Raw genomic sequence first — 17204 nt, 5'->3', positions numbered from 1 at the left:
TGAAGATTTTGCTTAGAACCTCTCTGGTATGAGCTCCTGAGTGGAATATTACCTAACATGTCTGAGGAAACAGAAAACAAATAACTGTATAAGCAGGGGCCTTTTAATTTTAATTATGAGCAGGATGTGCCAGTGTTATGCAAATCAGAATGATTGGCAAACAGATTACAACAATCTGTGGACTCAGGCCCAAGGAAGGCTGAGCAGGGAAACTCCTCAATTTTTTACCATCCAGAGACGAGGTACTAAAGGAAAGGGAAAACAAGAGATGCTAGTCATAGCAAACCCTGATGGAATTACTTTCTCCATAAGGGGTACAATATATATATATATATATATATATATATATATATATATATATATATATATATATATATACATATATAAAATTTCAGTCATGCCCCTGTCACTTTAGAGCACTTTTCTATGTTTGAAAGTATTCTAAGTTTATATCAAGACAAACCTTTTCATATTTCATATTCAATAATTGAACTAAAACTATGTACAAGGAAATTGAACTTTGCAGCTCATTTTAAATTTATTAACTTGAATTGTAATACCAGTAAAGATGGGGGAACCTTCAGAAGGAGTCTGTATAATCCTATAATCATCCTGATATTCAATCATTTGAGAAGGCTTGTGCTAAAGAATTTGCTAGAGAAAGTAAACATGCTAGAAAATTTAATTTAAATAAAAAAGAAAAGGCAGTCCTATATTTTTTGACTTAAGATAGGACAATTCTGATTATGAAGCCTGATAAGGGGTGGAAGGACTGCCCTTTTTGTTACTAGTGAGTATACATGTGCTATGTTTAACATTCTTCATGACACAAGTACGTACATATATTCCAGTCTCAAGAAATTAAGTTAATATTGTCTCTAACAAAACTGACATGGTTTTAAATTACTTTTTATTAGATAGCAAACATTCTGAAACTACATATGAATTTTTGACGATTCATAAACCTACGATCCCTACAATTTTCAGCATTCAAGAAATCCACAGGAATATAATAAATCTTCCATTTAAACCAACTGTAGCAGGAAAGGGTCTAAAACATATCCCATGGCCATCTTTATTGCCAAGCTTCTTAAGCCCATATTTAGAAAAAGTTACACTTGTTAAAGGACTCATGGAACTTCTTTGGTAGACTTACGCCTGATTTATGGAATAATGTGATAGGATTTTTTAACAATGATTTAGTGGATCTTTTGCCACCATACCAGTTGAAGAATGCTTAAATCTATTTCATGATAGTTTGGATCACTGTGGCTCTTTATTTATATCTAAGATTAAGCTAATGATGGAAATAGTTTCCTTGGCACTTAATAACAATTTCAAATTTTTTGAAGGGGAGATCTTTAAACAGAATAAAGGCATGGCCATTGGGGGCTGTTTGTGCCCTGATTAATACCAATTTGCTTTTGTTAGCTTGGGAGAAGCTGTATGTGTTTAAGTCACAATTTATTATCACAAGCTTTACTTGAAGGACCTGGATTACATTTTTATTCTGTGAGAAGGTCTTGAGAACACTATTCCCAGTTTTATTGATTACTTCAGCTGCATAGCTAATTACTTTAAATTCAGTTTTAATTTTGACAAGAGTGTTATGAATTACTTAAATACTACAACTGGGCATTACAATGAAGAATTTATATCTAAAATTTACAGGAAACCCACTTTTAGCAAGACTTACTTACATTATACATGTACCTATCCTTTCATTAAATAAAACTTTAATAAAAGGGCAATGTATAAAAGTTGTCAGACTGACCTTTACGTTTGGAGAGGCCTGTGAAGAAACCAACAGCCTTTGTTATATGTTTTTAAATAGACGTTACCTCAGCAACTTTGTAAGAAATATTAGTAAGGAAGTATTGGGCGAATGGGGTAAAAGATACAAATCTGTTTTAGGCATAGGGATGCTTGAAAATCAAGAACCCAATACTGTGCAAGTTAAAACAAATGGTTCACTTTTTGAAAGAGGTGTGATGATACAGTACAATGACAATTCAAAATATGCTAAAAATATTGTAAGTAGGAATTGAAGCATTAGGATGGCAAATTCAGTGGTGGGACCATATCTCAACTTTGTACTGCATGAAATTTGAAAAATATTTTTGTGAGTAATAGAAGTAGTGAAGTTATTAAAAGTAATAAGAAAAAATGGGACCACTAAATGTGGTTCCTGTAAGCAGTGTTCATTTATTTTGAAAGATGCATTTTTAACACTTGACAGTACATTTAATTCCATTTGAGCCTCAGGAAAGTTCAACTGGAGATGTAGTGTATATGGCCAAGTGTTTAACCTACCATATTTATTATGTGGGAAAGAATGAAAGGCCACTTAGGAAGAGAATTTATGAGCATTACAATAATATAGAAATGTGAACAGTAATGATGATCTATTTAAACAAATGCAATTGAGTGGTGGACATATTGAATTCAAATTTACCATTTTAGAGAAAATTGATACAAACCAGCATGGAGAGATTGGGAAATAAAACTAGAAGGAATTATTTTGGCTGGTCACGCTAATGCCAATTCCCTACCAGGGTGAAATTAATTTTTATCCATTCAATTGGTGCTGAAACTTTGTTCAGCAAAATTGTAATTTATTACTTTTAAAGTTTTGATAACTGTGATATTTGTTGAATACATGGTATATTTATCTTTTTATTTATTTGTTTTTTGCTAGTGTGTTTTATTCTATTTGAGATAGCTTTAAATGTCTAATGAATGACATTAAGTATCAGTATAAAAGAAAGTGATAATAAAGGAAGTGATGCATTCTTTGGATTTGATTCTGATGAAGGCCCTTGGTTGTTTTGGGACAAAAGTGCTCAATTGGATTTATTAAAAACTGTTTGCTGCTTCAGCAGTGCCATTTGTTGTGCGTTATTTCTCGTCTTTCAGAGACTTACCTCTCAGTTTGCTTGGTTAGTTGTCTTATTTTGTAACAGTCTTGCCATCTGTTTGTGATTTAATTTTCTAAATCAACAATAATGTCATTTGTTGTCTGCAATCCTCAGAAGTTTGGATTTAATATTCTCATTTGATATGGTTAACCATCAGTTACTTATAAATATGCTCAAATCACTCTCACTAGACACACAGGCATTACAATGGTTCACATCCTACTTAGAAAATAGACAACAAGCTGTCCTTTGGGACAATAACTTATCCATACATCTCCCTATTACCCTTGGTGTCCCTCAAAGCTCTATTTTGGGACTTCTCCTGTTCTCTATATTCATTAAAGATCTAAATGCAAATCTTCCTCAAGCTACCTGCATACAATATGCAGATGACTCCACATTAATTTGTGCCACCTCTTCCTCAGCTGAACTCCAATCCATCACCCAAAAAGTATTTAACTTAGTAGAAAACTGGTTCCTTCAACACTGCCTCCTCCTAAACCCCCCCAAAACTAAACTATTGCTGTTCACTCTGACACTAAAGTTCTCCCCACTAGATCTCACAGTTTTATCCAATAATGGCACTGTCATATCACCTGACCCAACCACCAAACTCTTAGGCATAATAATTGACCACAACCTTAACTTTGAGCCACACATTATCTCAACCATTAAATCAGTAAATAGAAAACTAGGTTCTCTTTACAGGATAAAACCTTTCCTTACCCCTGTAGCCAGAACTACCATTGCCCACACCCATTTGATCTCCACCCTCCTCTATGCCTACCCCATTTATACTAATCTATCCAAAAGCAACCTTAACAAACTGGTTACCTCCTATAACAACATTGCCAGATTTGCCACTGGCTTTCCATTTAGAACCCATCATTGTCAAAATCTCCAACAGCTAGGATGGCTGGAACTGCAAAGCCAACTTCAATTTCAGCAACTTACTATCACCCACAAGATTCTGTATCATCCCAGTAATACTCCAATAGTCTGTAGCCTTATCACCCCCTACAAAAATCTTACAACCCTTCACTCAGCAGATAAATTACTAGTAACCATCCATAAATCCCACAACAAAGCAGGTGATTCTCTTTTTTCTAACACTGTGGGGAAAACCTGGAACAGGCTTCCCAGTAAACTATCCTCACTTTCAAAAAAACAGCTAAAAGTACTCCTTAAAACACAATGGCTATGACCTTGTACTACCCAGACTAACACCCTCCTTTCACTCCACGTCCTCACCTCTCGCTATTGTTGCTTCACTCTATACCTCCCCCCAAATCCCATATAGTGGGATTAGTCAGCTTCCTTAATTTCTGACTCTTGCCTAGTCTTTCTAAAATTTTCCTCTGAATCGTAACTGTAGAACAAGCATTCTATTGTGAGCACAAGTTTCCTCTATGTATATATTAGCTACTTTTTTCACTTTAAATGTAGAATTTTGAAATAACCTTAAAAATGAGTTTGAACTTTGATCTTTCTTCTTAGCCTTCAACGTGATGAATTTCAAACTCTGTACTCTGTAAATATGTATCTAGTAGTAGTGTACTGTTTTCTCAACTTTGTAGTCAAGTTATTGATGCTAATCATTCAATGTATTTTTATTAGCTTAATAGAGCCTACCTCCCCGGGCCTCTACTGAAAATGGACATGTATCCAGTAGGACTAGCCCGGTCAACAAATGTAAAATAAATAAATCATTGTAAGGCTATTCTAACTAAGCTAGCTTTCTTAAAAATATCCCAATGTGACAGGTGTTAATAGAGTTGAATCCAGCACTAGGCAACCTAGGCAAATTCCTAGGGTCTGGTATTGGCTGGGGGAGGGGGCTCAGAAATAGTGAAAAAAAATAGTTTTCATCATTTAAATTGCAACCATCAGCCACTTTAAATTACACCAAAACATTCTGAATGACATTCTTTTTTTTCAAACAGTTAAGATGTTTAAGAGAAATATCATAACAATTTTATACAAGTAATTAAATTAAGATATGATTATAAATATTCAACAAACAAAACAAAGTATTTATAAGACATCTTACCATAACTTCCCAGATCAATTAATTACTAAAAAAATACCATGCTATTGAAATTATTTTTTTTTAGCAATTTTTGTAAATTATCCCATAATAATAAGATAGATTTTTTCTAGTTGTTCTTGACCTGATTGTGTTTGTTTCCATGGCACTGAATGACTGTCTTCTTACAGTAATCAACATCAGATTCTACCCAGCCAGGGAGCCCAGCAACAGAACTTAATTATCTCAGTCTCTCTGTTTCCCATTTACGCACCATGTGGCACATCTGGCAATGAGAACCTTTCAGTGCTCGTTGTTTCTGTAGCAGTTATGGGTTTCACAGGTTCAGTTTGCTAGCCCAAGGCTCAAACTGAACCTAATTATAAGTGGATTATTCCATTAGGGAAGGAGGGTGGGGACATTTTTCTACAATGTACATGTGTGTAGTCATGCAGATTTCAATTTCTTTCTTTTTTTATATTTCCACCAGATTTGTCAGCCTGCTTTCTTTAAATTTTTCTTTCTTGACCCCTTGCCCCCCCCACTGGACTATTAAACTTAAGCCCACCAAATGAAATGGCCCAGCTTCAGTTAGGCAGCAGGTTTTTATAATCTGAGTTATATTTTGATAGCCAGTGCATCTGATGTTAAATTGCTGGCGTTGTGACTCATGAGAACTTAATAGAAAAGGGTAAAAGAATAAAATAAATAAATAAACATTCCAGCACTGCACCACAATTGGACAGACAGGAGACAGGTCTCATTACAGGAGGAACATTGTGTTACCTTTGCTGCTTGTTGGACTGGCTGGTTGTACTGTACCCTGCTCACACATTTCCACATTAGTAAAGTAAATGAGCCCTCCCACAGCCTGCTAGCTGAATTACATATTATTATTATTATTTATAAATATTTCTATTCTGTTCTGTGGCAGCAGGCTCAAGTGGACCAAGAAAGACTGCTTGATAGGGTGGGGAGTAGGGTGAGTACCTCACCATACATTCTATTGATAAATTAGCTTTGCTGGGTAGCTGGACTCTAATCACTTTCAAAAAAAGTAAATAAAATATAAAAATATAACAAAGTGCCATGGCTTGGTGTATCATGGCTTCTTGTTTTACTGCTACACTTTCTAAGCTTTTTTGAAGTCCTCCTGCTTTCTTCTTCAGGCAGTGGCAGATGGGCTGGTATATGGTGGTATGCTATTTCTGGAGAAGAAATGCTTTCTACATTTTGTATGTATATGTATTATGTATACATTTTATTTTAAAAATTCAATTCTAAGTTTTACTTGCAGAGTTGGTATATGACTGTTCGTTTGAAAAGTGCTTATGGTAACTGGGGAGAGGCTGCCAAGTAATGAGATATTGCTACGGCAGGGGCCTGATTCAGTACTCTGCAGAGGGCCTTATTTATCCATGTTGACTTTGGAGGTGTATGCCACAACAATACAGCATTATTAGCCATTGAAGTATGTCAGACCTGTACTAAGTGATGTCACAGAGGATAAGTATTATTTATCGGGAATGTCTGACTTGGAACGAATCCAATTTTCAGAGGAGGCCTGGGGAGAAATGCTCCAGATGTATGTCTTTGTAACGTGGGAAGAAACCTGAGCACCCAGAGGAAACCCACACAAATGCAGGTAGGACATGCAGACTCCACACAGAAGGCACCCTAGCCGAGAATCGAACCAGAGAACTTCTTGCTGTGAGTTGAAAAAGCAACTGCTGCACCACAGCACCATCTATTCTTGATGACAGAGTAGATACAGTGAAGTCCAAAATGAGATCTAGTTATCCTGCAAGCTTGTAAGTCCCCCACCAAAAAAACCCAGAATGCAGTATGCAGTAATATTTCTGCTGTTCGTATGATTTGTGAGCTGAACAAAAGCTGCTGCATCATTTATATTATTTTTAATTGTTTTGCTTTATTCATTGCACTGAAGAATGAATTAATTCATCAGTATGTCTGGGTTGTGTAATATAGTCTAAACATGTTGCATTTTAGTAATACATTTTTGCAGTGCCTTCTTTACTGCCTCTAGGCTGACATTTGTTAGGTCACATAGTCTGCATTATTTGGAGTGATGGTCAGAACCATCTGACCTTTAGCATCCATTATGTGGTCATTGTTGATTATTACTGTGACAGTCTTCCCTTCAACACTGGATTGTAAAGGATTTCATCATTTAGTTAAAACTGTTACTCTGGCAGTTAGTGCAGAAGACTAAAGCTCTATCCCGTTACGTGATACAAAGCAAGTCACATAACCAGACAGTGCCTTGGAGAAACTGGGAATTTGGGTTAGGCTCCTTAAACATCTCCAGGACTGAATGCCTTGTAACTGTAAACCCATTGTCATTTTTTGCCAGCTATTCCTTATTGTATAGCTGATCTAGTCCAGAAAATGTTATGGCAATAACACCAGCACACTGATTTTTTTTTAATGCCACATAGGCAATTTACTCTTCAAGGGCAACTGGCACTACTTTTGAAGATGTGGTACTGAAATGCAATGCAAAGTTGTTTACTAGCAGCATCCCCTGCCTTAATAATAGTTCTATTAATGTGAAGTTATTCAGATTTTTTACTTCTGCAGATACAGTGCACATTGACTTAGGATGCTAGTGATCTTTATAGAGTTTCATGTAGCTCATTCAAAGTTACTTTATTTCTTCATTACAATAAGGGGTGTACACAGTCAACAAAGTGGCTGTAACTGCTGGTGGGGACTCTGTGTTTGAAAGTACCTTATGCTTTTATCGTATGATAATTTTCAAACAGTCTTTAATCAGACTTGACAAGAGTATTGTGTCTGTGTGCATGTGTGTGTGCACTCACGTGTGCGTTTGGCTACTATGTGTTTGCTTAAAAAACACATTTGAAATATGTAACTTTTGTCTTAGTTAATATTATTACTTTTTGACACACATCTTGGAAGGATACAGTCAACAATAAAGCTATAACTGCTAGGCTTTGGGTTTGGGGGTGTCTGTGGATAAAAATGACAGACCATGCTGAGCTGATAAAGGTCTTTTTAGAACTAGTGTACATTTATGTAAAGCAAATTGCAATGTAGTACTGTTGCTCATGCTAAGTCTCTTTTCAATGTGCAATTGTTTTGTTTAGCAAATGATCCTCAGTGTCTGTGCTCTAAAATTTGAAATAAAAGTTTTAAATTATAATAAAATCTCTGTAACTGTTGTAAAAGGAAATAAGAAAATGATATTCGCACTGACAGATTTTAAACAGTTTATGGTAATTGGGGAGAGAAAGCCAAGTAATGAGACATTGGAATTGCTGGGGGACCAACCCCATTGCCCTGCCTAGGGCTCAATTTGACCATGAACTGACTCTTGGTGTTATACCACCCACATCATCAAAAACATATTTCTCTGCATGACTCTCTTATGTTCAGAGGTAAATACTAGGCTAGTTGTCCTTGTAGGTCATTTTAAGCCTAGCTAATTTTCCTTTCAAACTTGAATTTTTAATTTTACATGTGACAACACGTAGTCTGTAATTATATAAAGGATGCTTCCTTTTATCTCTATAGCATGCTGACAAATACTTGAATAATTCATATTAAACTGTAAGGCCAACTGTAACACATACTCCATATCTAAAGAGAATGCTCTATTTTCTACCCATAAATCCAAATGCTTCTTCAAACAATTGCAGTAAATGTGATTGACAGATGGTTACAGGGAGTTTATTTCACTTATGGGCCATTGATTGCGATATATATTTGGATCTCAAAACAGTTCCTTACCTTCCTGCTTTATAACTATAACATACTCCTCCAGTACTGTTTCATCAGTTGGTCAATTCCGAACTCATTGTTCATAAGGACTTTATATGATAAGAATAATTAGCCTCACAAGTACCTATAACTAATAGAAAAGAATCCCAGATTTTGTAACCTAGAAGTATACGAGTTTCCCCTAATCTCTGGTATTCTCTTAGTGAACTTTTATATGCCCTCAAGTAATAACAAGTCACATTTACTGAATATACAGAACAATATACTATATTCAATAACTTGTCAAACATATATTGTATACAGTTTTATTAAGAATTATTTATTGTTTTTGTAAAAATTTCTAAAAATCAATCCCACAGCTTTTGCTACCTTTGTGTTTATTTCCTGAATCTGTTTTCTAAAACTTATAACTGCAAAAGATGGTTCACATCCTCCAGGCACAGACAAGGGTTGTCCAGAAAACACTGCAAAATACTCCAAGGTAAAATGAACTATACATGATACATAAAATTAATAAAGTAGTTCATTTTACCTTTTTGGGGTATTTTGCCTTGTTTTCTATATGACCTTTGGCTGTGCCTGAACGACGTGTTTCTTCTTATCGTCATCAGTAATTTTTCAAGGTTGCAGAGTCGACACTCTCTTTTCCTAATTCTCTTTTTTTAAAACGTAGGTTATTACTAACAATTACACACAGCTTAATGGTGGTATACACATTGCCAAAATATTAAACACCACTTTTCCCTGTGTTAACTTTTATCCCATTTTGGTTTAACCACAAATCAACCCGGTTCATGTGTTGGCTAAAATATTCAATATTTTTTGAAGGAGTAACCACACATCCCATTTTTATGTCATCAACATATTTAGCCAACCATACCTAATGAATTTTGGAATTAACGAAAAATCAATATTAAACTGCAAACAGCCCAAAACTGAGCCCTGTGCAACACCCCGGTTCACACATACCCAATGGAAGTATAATTATGTATTCTTACCCTTCGTAACCTGCCATCCAATCAGTTTGTGACCCAGTGTACCAAATAAGGCCTGAGTACTCATTCATTGCACATCTGTCATTATAGAGAAATCTGCATAATATTGTTTTTATAAAAGCGCACTCACATCATGTTGTTGGGTAAGCTAATCACTGTTTATTAATAACACAATACATTCACAATTTTACATTTTAGCCTTCAGATATAATTAAATAACACCTAATTGTTGTGTCAACCTTTAAGACTAAGTTAAGTGTGGAACGGAAATCATTGATAAGAAAAGTTAAGTATTTCTGTACTTCAGACTTAATTATATGACTAAGGTAACTTTAAAAGGTAAGAAGTATCTCTTTTTATGCTGCGAATTTGGCAAATCCTGTGATTTCATTAAATGGGTTTTGTTTAGTGTACTTACTTATTTCTATTTGTGTCTTATGGGTATGTGCTCATGAATGCAGGAGTTAATATCACAGAAGTGATTGTTATTTGACTCCATTTATATAATCCCAGTCTGTTCCATGATTGTGTTATGTATTACATTTATTTCCATTAGAAAAGTCTAGGAAGGATGAAGCCTTATTATTTATTCTATTTATTTGACATTTGTTAACAGGGTTAGTCCATCTGAGCCAATCGCCCCTTTTTCAGTGGAGACACAAGGGGCTAAAGCCATTTTGAGAGGAGATAGGATGGCAGTGGGTCTGTATTTAGAGGGCTCAGTGGAGTTACCTCCTTTGTGAAGTGGAGTGGTGTAGAAAGATTTCCAGATGTCGGGGACAGTAGATCTATTTATTAAGACAGAGACAGGATAGGCTATGGAATGAGCAGAGAGTTTAAGAAAGAGGGGAGGGAGGTTATCGGTAGAGGGAGAACAAGGTTTCAGTTTTAGTAGAAGTGACTTGAAGTAGGCTCTGGAAATGGGCTTGAGAGAGAAAGAGGTTGTGCTGCATGCATAGTGAGTGGTGTGAGGGTGGTTATGGCTTTGGGAGGGTTGGGTAAGTTTTTGAATAGAATCAATAAAAAAATGTAAGGGTTTCTTAACGGAAATATTTTCTGGTGCAGAGCCTGAAAGTCAGGACAAAGGATTTTCCTGACCAGAATCTCAAGCAGAGGAATGAATCCTTCTTCACTGTCAAGGAATCTGGATGAGTTTTTTTTTTTTTTTTCCTCTTACCCTTCCATACCTATACAGCCACCTGCAAAGGTATTCATTTCACTTTTGCACAAGCTGACATCAGTCCAACAAAGACATGATGTATGTCCTGACTAACTAAATAGGGAAAAAACTAAATGGCCAAGAACATAACCTGGAGAAATTTATTTATTTGAGAAATAGGAGTAATCAACTAAAATGCACTGACAAAAACTAACAAAACTAACGGCTTGCTTTTGAGAATCAAAATTTTATACTGCTATCCTTTTTCAGGCATTACAGAGAATAAATCAGTTGTTGCTTCAATGTAGCTTCTTGTACTGAATGGAAACACATTTCATGAAAGCAAAACAAGTATATTTTTCTACCCTTTCAAAATGTGACTGTTGATACATTTTATCAAATGCTTTTATAGGAAATGGAGAAATATTGTAAACATATAAACTTAAATTTGAGTCAGGACAAGCAGCTGGCATTCAGATGTTTTACTTCTGCAGATACAGTGCACATTGACTTAGGATGCTAGTGATCTTTATAGAGTTTCATGTAGCTCATTCAAAGTTACTTTATTTCTTCATTACAATAAGGGGTGTACACAGTCAACAAAGTGGCTGTAACTGCTGGTGGGGACTCTGTGTTTGAAAGTACCTTATGCTTTTATCGTATGATAATTTTCAAACAGTCTTTAATCAGACTTGACAAGAGTATTGTGTCTGTGTGCATGTGTGTGTGCACTCACGTGTGTGTTTGGCTACTATGTGTTTGCTTAAAAAACACATTTGAAATATGTAACTTTTGTCTTAGTTAATATTATTACTTTTTGACACACATCTTGGAAGGATACAGTCAACAATAAAGCTATAACTGCTAGGCTTTGGGGGTGTCTGTGGATAAAAATGACAGACCATGCTGAGCTGATAAAAGTCTTTTTAGAACTAGTGTACATTTATGTAAAGCAAATTGCAATGTAGTACTGTTGCTCATGCTAAGTCTCTTTTCAATGTGCAATTGTTTTGTTTAGCAAATGATCCTCAGTGTCTGTGCTCAAAAATTTGAAATAAAAGTTTTAAATTATAATAAAATCTCTGTAACTGTTGTAAAAGGAAATAAGAAAATGATATTTGCACTGACAGATTTTAAACAGTTTATGGTAATTGGGGAGAGAAAGCCAAGTAATGAGACACTGGAATTGCTGGGGGACCAACCCCATTGCCCTGCCTAGGGCTCAATTTGACCATGAACTGACTCTTGGTGTTATACCATCCACATCATCAAAAACATATTTCTCTGCATGGCTCTCTTATGTTCAGAGGTAAATACTAGGCTAGTTGTCCTTGTAGGTCATTTTAAGCCTAGCTAATTTTCCTTTCAAACTTGAATTTTTAATTTTACATGTGACAACACGTAGTCTGTAATTATATAAAGGATGCTTCCTTTTATCTCTATAGCATGCTGACAAATACTTGAATAATTCATATTAAACTGTAAGGCCAACTGTAACACATACTCCATATCTAAAGAGAATGCTCTATTTTCTACCCATAAATCCAAATGCTTCTTCAAACAATTGCAGTAAATGTGATTGATAGATGGTTACAGGGAGTTTATTTCACTTATGGGCCATTGATTGCGATATATATTTGGATCTCAAAACAGTTCCTTACCTTCCTGCTTTATAACTATAACATACTCCTCTAGTACTGTTTCATCAGTTGGTCAATTCCGAACTCATTGTTCATAAGGACTTTATATGATAAGAATAATTAGCCTCACAAGTACCTATAACTAATAGAAAAGAATCCCAGATTTTGTAACCTAGAAGTATACGAGTTTCCCCTAATCTCTGGTATTCTCTTAGTGAACTTTTATATGCCCTCAAGTAATAACAAATCACATTTACTGAATATACAGAACAATATACTATATTCAATAACTTGTCAAACATATATTGTATACAGTTTTATTAAGAATTATTTATTGTTTTTGTAAAAATTCCTAAAAATCAATCCCACAGCTTTTGCTACCTTTGTGTTTATTTCCTGAATCTGTTTTCTAAAACTTATAACTGCAAAAGATGGTTCACATCATCCAGGCACAGGCAAGGGTTGTCCAGAAAACACTGCAAAATACTCCAAGGTAAAATGAACTATACATGATACATAAAATCAATAAAGTAGTTCATTTTACCTTTTTGGGGTATTTTGCCTTGTTTTCTATATGACCTTTGGCTGTGCCTGAACGACGTGTTTCTTCTTATCGTCATCACTAATTTTTCAAGGTTGCAGAGTCGACACTCTCTTTTCGTAATTCTCTTTTTTTAAAACATAGGTTATTACTAACAATTACACACAGCTTAATGGTGGTATACACATTGCCAAAATATTAAACACCACTTTTCCCTGTGTTAACTTTTATCCCATTTTGGTTTAACCACAAATCAACCCGGTTCATGTGTTGGCTAAAATATTCAATATTTTTTGAAGGAGTAACCACACATCCCATTTTTATGTCATCAACATATTTAGCCAACCATACCTAATGAATTTTGGAATTAACGAAAAATCAGTATTAAACTGCAAACAGCCCAAAACTGAGCCCTGTGCAACACCCCGGTTCACACATACCCAATGGAAGTATAATTATGTATTCTTACCCTTCGTAACCTGCCATCCAATCAGTTTGTGACCCAGTGTACCAAATAAGGCCTGAGTACTCATTCATTGCACATCAGTCCTTATAGAGAAATCTGCATAATATTGTTTTTATAAAAGCGCACTCACATCATGTTGTTGGGTAAGCTAATCACTGTTCATTAATAACACAATACATTCACAATTTTACATTTTAGCCTTCAGATATAATTAAATAACACCTAATTGTTGTGTCAACCTTTAAGACTAAGTTAAGTGTGGAACGGAAATCTTTGATAAGAAAAGTTAAGTATTTCTGTACTTCAGACTTAATTATATGACTAAGGTAACTTTAAAAGGTAAGAAGTATCTCTTTTTATGCTGCGAATTTGGCAAATCCTGTGATTTCATTAAATGGGTTTTGTTTAGTGTACTTACTTATTTCTATTTGTGTCTTATGGGTATGTGCTCATGAATGCAGGAGTTAATATCACAGAAGTGATTGTTATTTGACTCCATTTATATTATCCCAGTCTGTTCCATGATTGTGTTATGTATTACATTTGTTTCCATTAGAAAAGTCTAGGAAGGATGAAGCTTTATTATTTATTCTATTTATTTGACATTTGTTAACAGGGTTAGTCCATCTGAGCCAATCACCCCTTTTTCAGTGGAGACACAAGGGGCTAAAGCCATTTTGAGAGGAGATAGGATGGCAGTGGGTCTGTATTTAGAGGGCTCAGTGGAGTTACCTCCTTTGTGAAGTGGAGTGGTGTAGAAAGATTTCCAGATGTCGGGGACAGTAGATCTATTTATTAAGACAGAGACAGGATAGGCTATGGAATGAGCAGAGAGTTTAAGAAAGAGGGGAGGGAGGTTATCGGTAGAGGGAGAACAAGGTTTCAGTTTTAGTAGAAGTGACTTGAAGTAGGCTCTGGAAATGGGCTTGAGAGAGAAAGAGGTTGTGCTGCATGCATAGTGAGTAGTGTGAGGGTGGTTATGGCTTTGGGAGGGTTGGGTAAGTTTTTGAATCGAATCAATGAATAAATGTAAGGGTTTCTTAAAGGAAATATTTTCTGGTGCAGAGCCTGAAAGTTAGGACAAAGGATTTTCCTGACCAGAATCCCAAGCAGAGGAATGAATCCTTCTTCACTGTCAAGGAATCTGGATGAGTTGTTTTTTTTTCCTCTTACCCTTCCATACCTATACAGCCACCTGCAAAGGTATTCATTTCACTTTTGCACAAGCTGACATCAGTCCAACAAAGACATGATGTATGCCCTGACTCTAACTAAACAGGGAAAAAAACTAAATGGCCAAGAACATAACCTGGAGAAATCTATTTATTTGAGAAATAGTAGTAATCAAGTAAAATGCACTGACAAAAACTAACAAAACTAACGGCTTGCTTTTGAGAATCAAAATGTTATACTGCTATCCTTTGTCAGGCATTACAGAGAATAAATCAGTTGTTGCTTCAATGTAGCTTCTTGTACTGAATGGAAACACATTTCATGAAAGCAAAACAAGTATATTTTTCTACCCTTTCAAAATGTGACTGTTGATACATTTTATCAAATGCTTTTATAGGAAATGGAGAAATATTGTAAACATATAAAATTAAATTTGAGTGAGGACAAGCAGCTGGCATTCAGATGTTTTATAGGAGGATAAAGATGCCATTAATAAACCTTTAGATAAAGGCGTCAATATTGTTGTGATGAGTGTTAAGGATTATTATGAAAACTGCCTGCTAATATTACAGCAAGCAGAACTATATAGTACATTACAAGACAATTCTTTACATTACATCATTAGATAAAGATATTACATTACTTTTTTGACAGTCTACCCAGAAGAAGAAGAATCTAAAACTACTACATTATTAAACACCAGTATTCAATTCTTTGCCAAAACTACTTAAGGATAGAGATGATCTACAAAGAGAACCTACTGTGTCAGATATAGAAAAGTTTTTAGAACTACCAGGGCAAGCACTGAATGTTTTCCTTTGTCAAGAATTGAGGTTATTCTTGTATATATGAGATACTAGCGATTTAATGCATAGGCTAAGTACAGTGGTAAGAAATAACAATGTCTTATGGTTAAGAGGCCCAACAAGTAGCAGAAGGCTACAAGTTCTATTCGCACACCAGGTAGATTGATTGTTGACACTGCAGTGCAGCATGGGGGGTGCTGTAGTCCTAAGTGTATCATCCTTTGGATGAGACATTAAATCGAGGTCCCATCTGACTGAGTTGGTGGTAACTGAAGTAGATGCTCAGGGGATGTAAAAGATCCCATTGTACCTATCGCAAACTGTAGAGGAAGTTCCCTGGCCAAATTTCCCCTAAAAGTATAAATACCATCTCTTGTCTTGTCTGAAAAGAGTCTGCTAGCCTAGTGGGACTAATCACATGCTCTCAATAGATAAAACCTTTCCCATTCATAAAAATAGACCATATGACTAAAATTGGCCAATCAAATTAATTCAATTGGTAAATGTTCCTATTGAATGAAACCCACTCATTCATAACAATGGGATCAAATGTTCAAAGCCGGTGTGTGATAGACTGTTTTGCTTGTCTCTTACTTATTTTTCATTATTAATGGTTTTAATTGCAACGGATCTGATGAAGGGCATTGAAGTCATCCAAAGTGCTTATATTTTTAGTTAGTTTTGATTAAAATACAGTTTACAATATTTTGAGTTCTGTTCTATGATTCACATTGTATTTTTTATTTTATGATATACATATGTGTGTGTGTGTGTGTGTGTGTGTGTGTGTGTGTGTGTGTGTGTGTGTGTGTGTGTGTGTGTGTGTGTATGTATATGTATGTATATATATATATATATATATATATATATATATATATATATATATATCCCTATCAGATTACTGAAGTTTCCAAACTTTGAACATCATATGGCGGAGACATATGATCGAAGTTTGAAACTTCAAATCTAAAATAAAAAAAGTAACAACATTTTTTTTTTTTTTTACATTAATGCAGGGGGGCTATGACCCCAAGACCCCCTGCTAATTCTTCTTCTTCTTCTTTCGGCTGCTCCCATTGGGGGTTGCCACAGTAGATCAACTGTTTCCATTTCTTCCTGTCCTCTGCATCTTGCTCTGTCACACCAACCACCTGCATGTCCTCTCTCACCACATCCATAAACCTTATCTTAGGCCTTCCTCTTTTCCTGTTACCTAGCAGCTTCATCCTTAGTATCTTTTTCCCAGTATACTCTGCATCCCCCCTCAGCACATGTCCAAACCAACGTAATTTTGCCTGTCTGGCTTTGTCTCCAAACCTTCCAACCTGGTATGACCCTCTAATATACTTATTCCTAATCCTGTCCAGCCTCGTCACACCCAGTGCAAATCTTAACATCTTCATCTTTGCCACGTCAAGCTCTGACTCCTGCCTTTTTGTCAATGCCACTCTCTCCAACCCATATAACATTGCTGGTCTCACTACCCTCTTGCAGACCTTCCCTTTTACTCTTACTGGTACTTGTCTGTCACAAATCTCTCCTGACACTCTTCTCCACCCACTCCATCCTGCCTGTACTCACTTCTTCACCTCTCTTCCACACTCACCATTACTCTGAACTGTTGATCCCAAGTACTTAAACTCATCCACCTTCGCCACCTCTACTCTCTGCATCCTCACCATTCCTCTATCCTCCCTCTCATTCACACACATATA

At 35.6% G+C, this 17204-nt stretch overlaps 1 protein-coding gene across 2 annotated transcripts in view; it reads right to left on the bottom strand.

Annotated features, from left to right (window-relative positions):
- GPR162 (G protein-coupled receptor 162) overlaps positions 1 to 17204 on the bottom strand; it is a 1233952-nt gene that overhangs the window by 88626 nt on the left and 1128122 nt on the right. The gene's annotated exons all lie outside the window — the stretch shown is intronic.

Source organism: Protopterus annectens, chromosome 8.part0 (genome assembly GCF_019279795.1).
Source record: "Protopterus annectens isolate FY-2018-M chromosome 8.part0, PAN1.0, whole genome shotgun sequence".
In the NCBI taxonomy this organism is placed as follows: Eukaryota; Metazoa; Chordata; order Ceratodontiformes; family Protopteridae; genus Protopterus; species Protopterus annectens.
The sequence above is the reverse complement of the archived record's forward strand: the minus strand, read 5'-3'. Positions and strand labels throughout refer to the sequence as shown.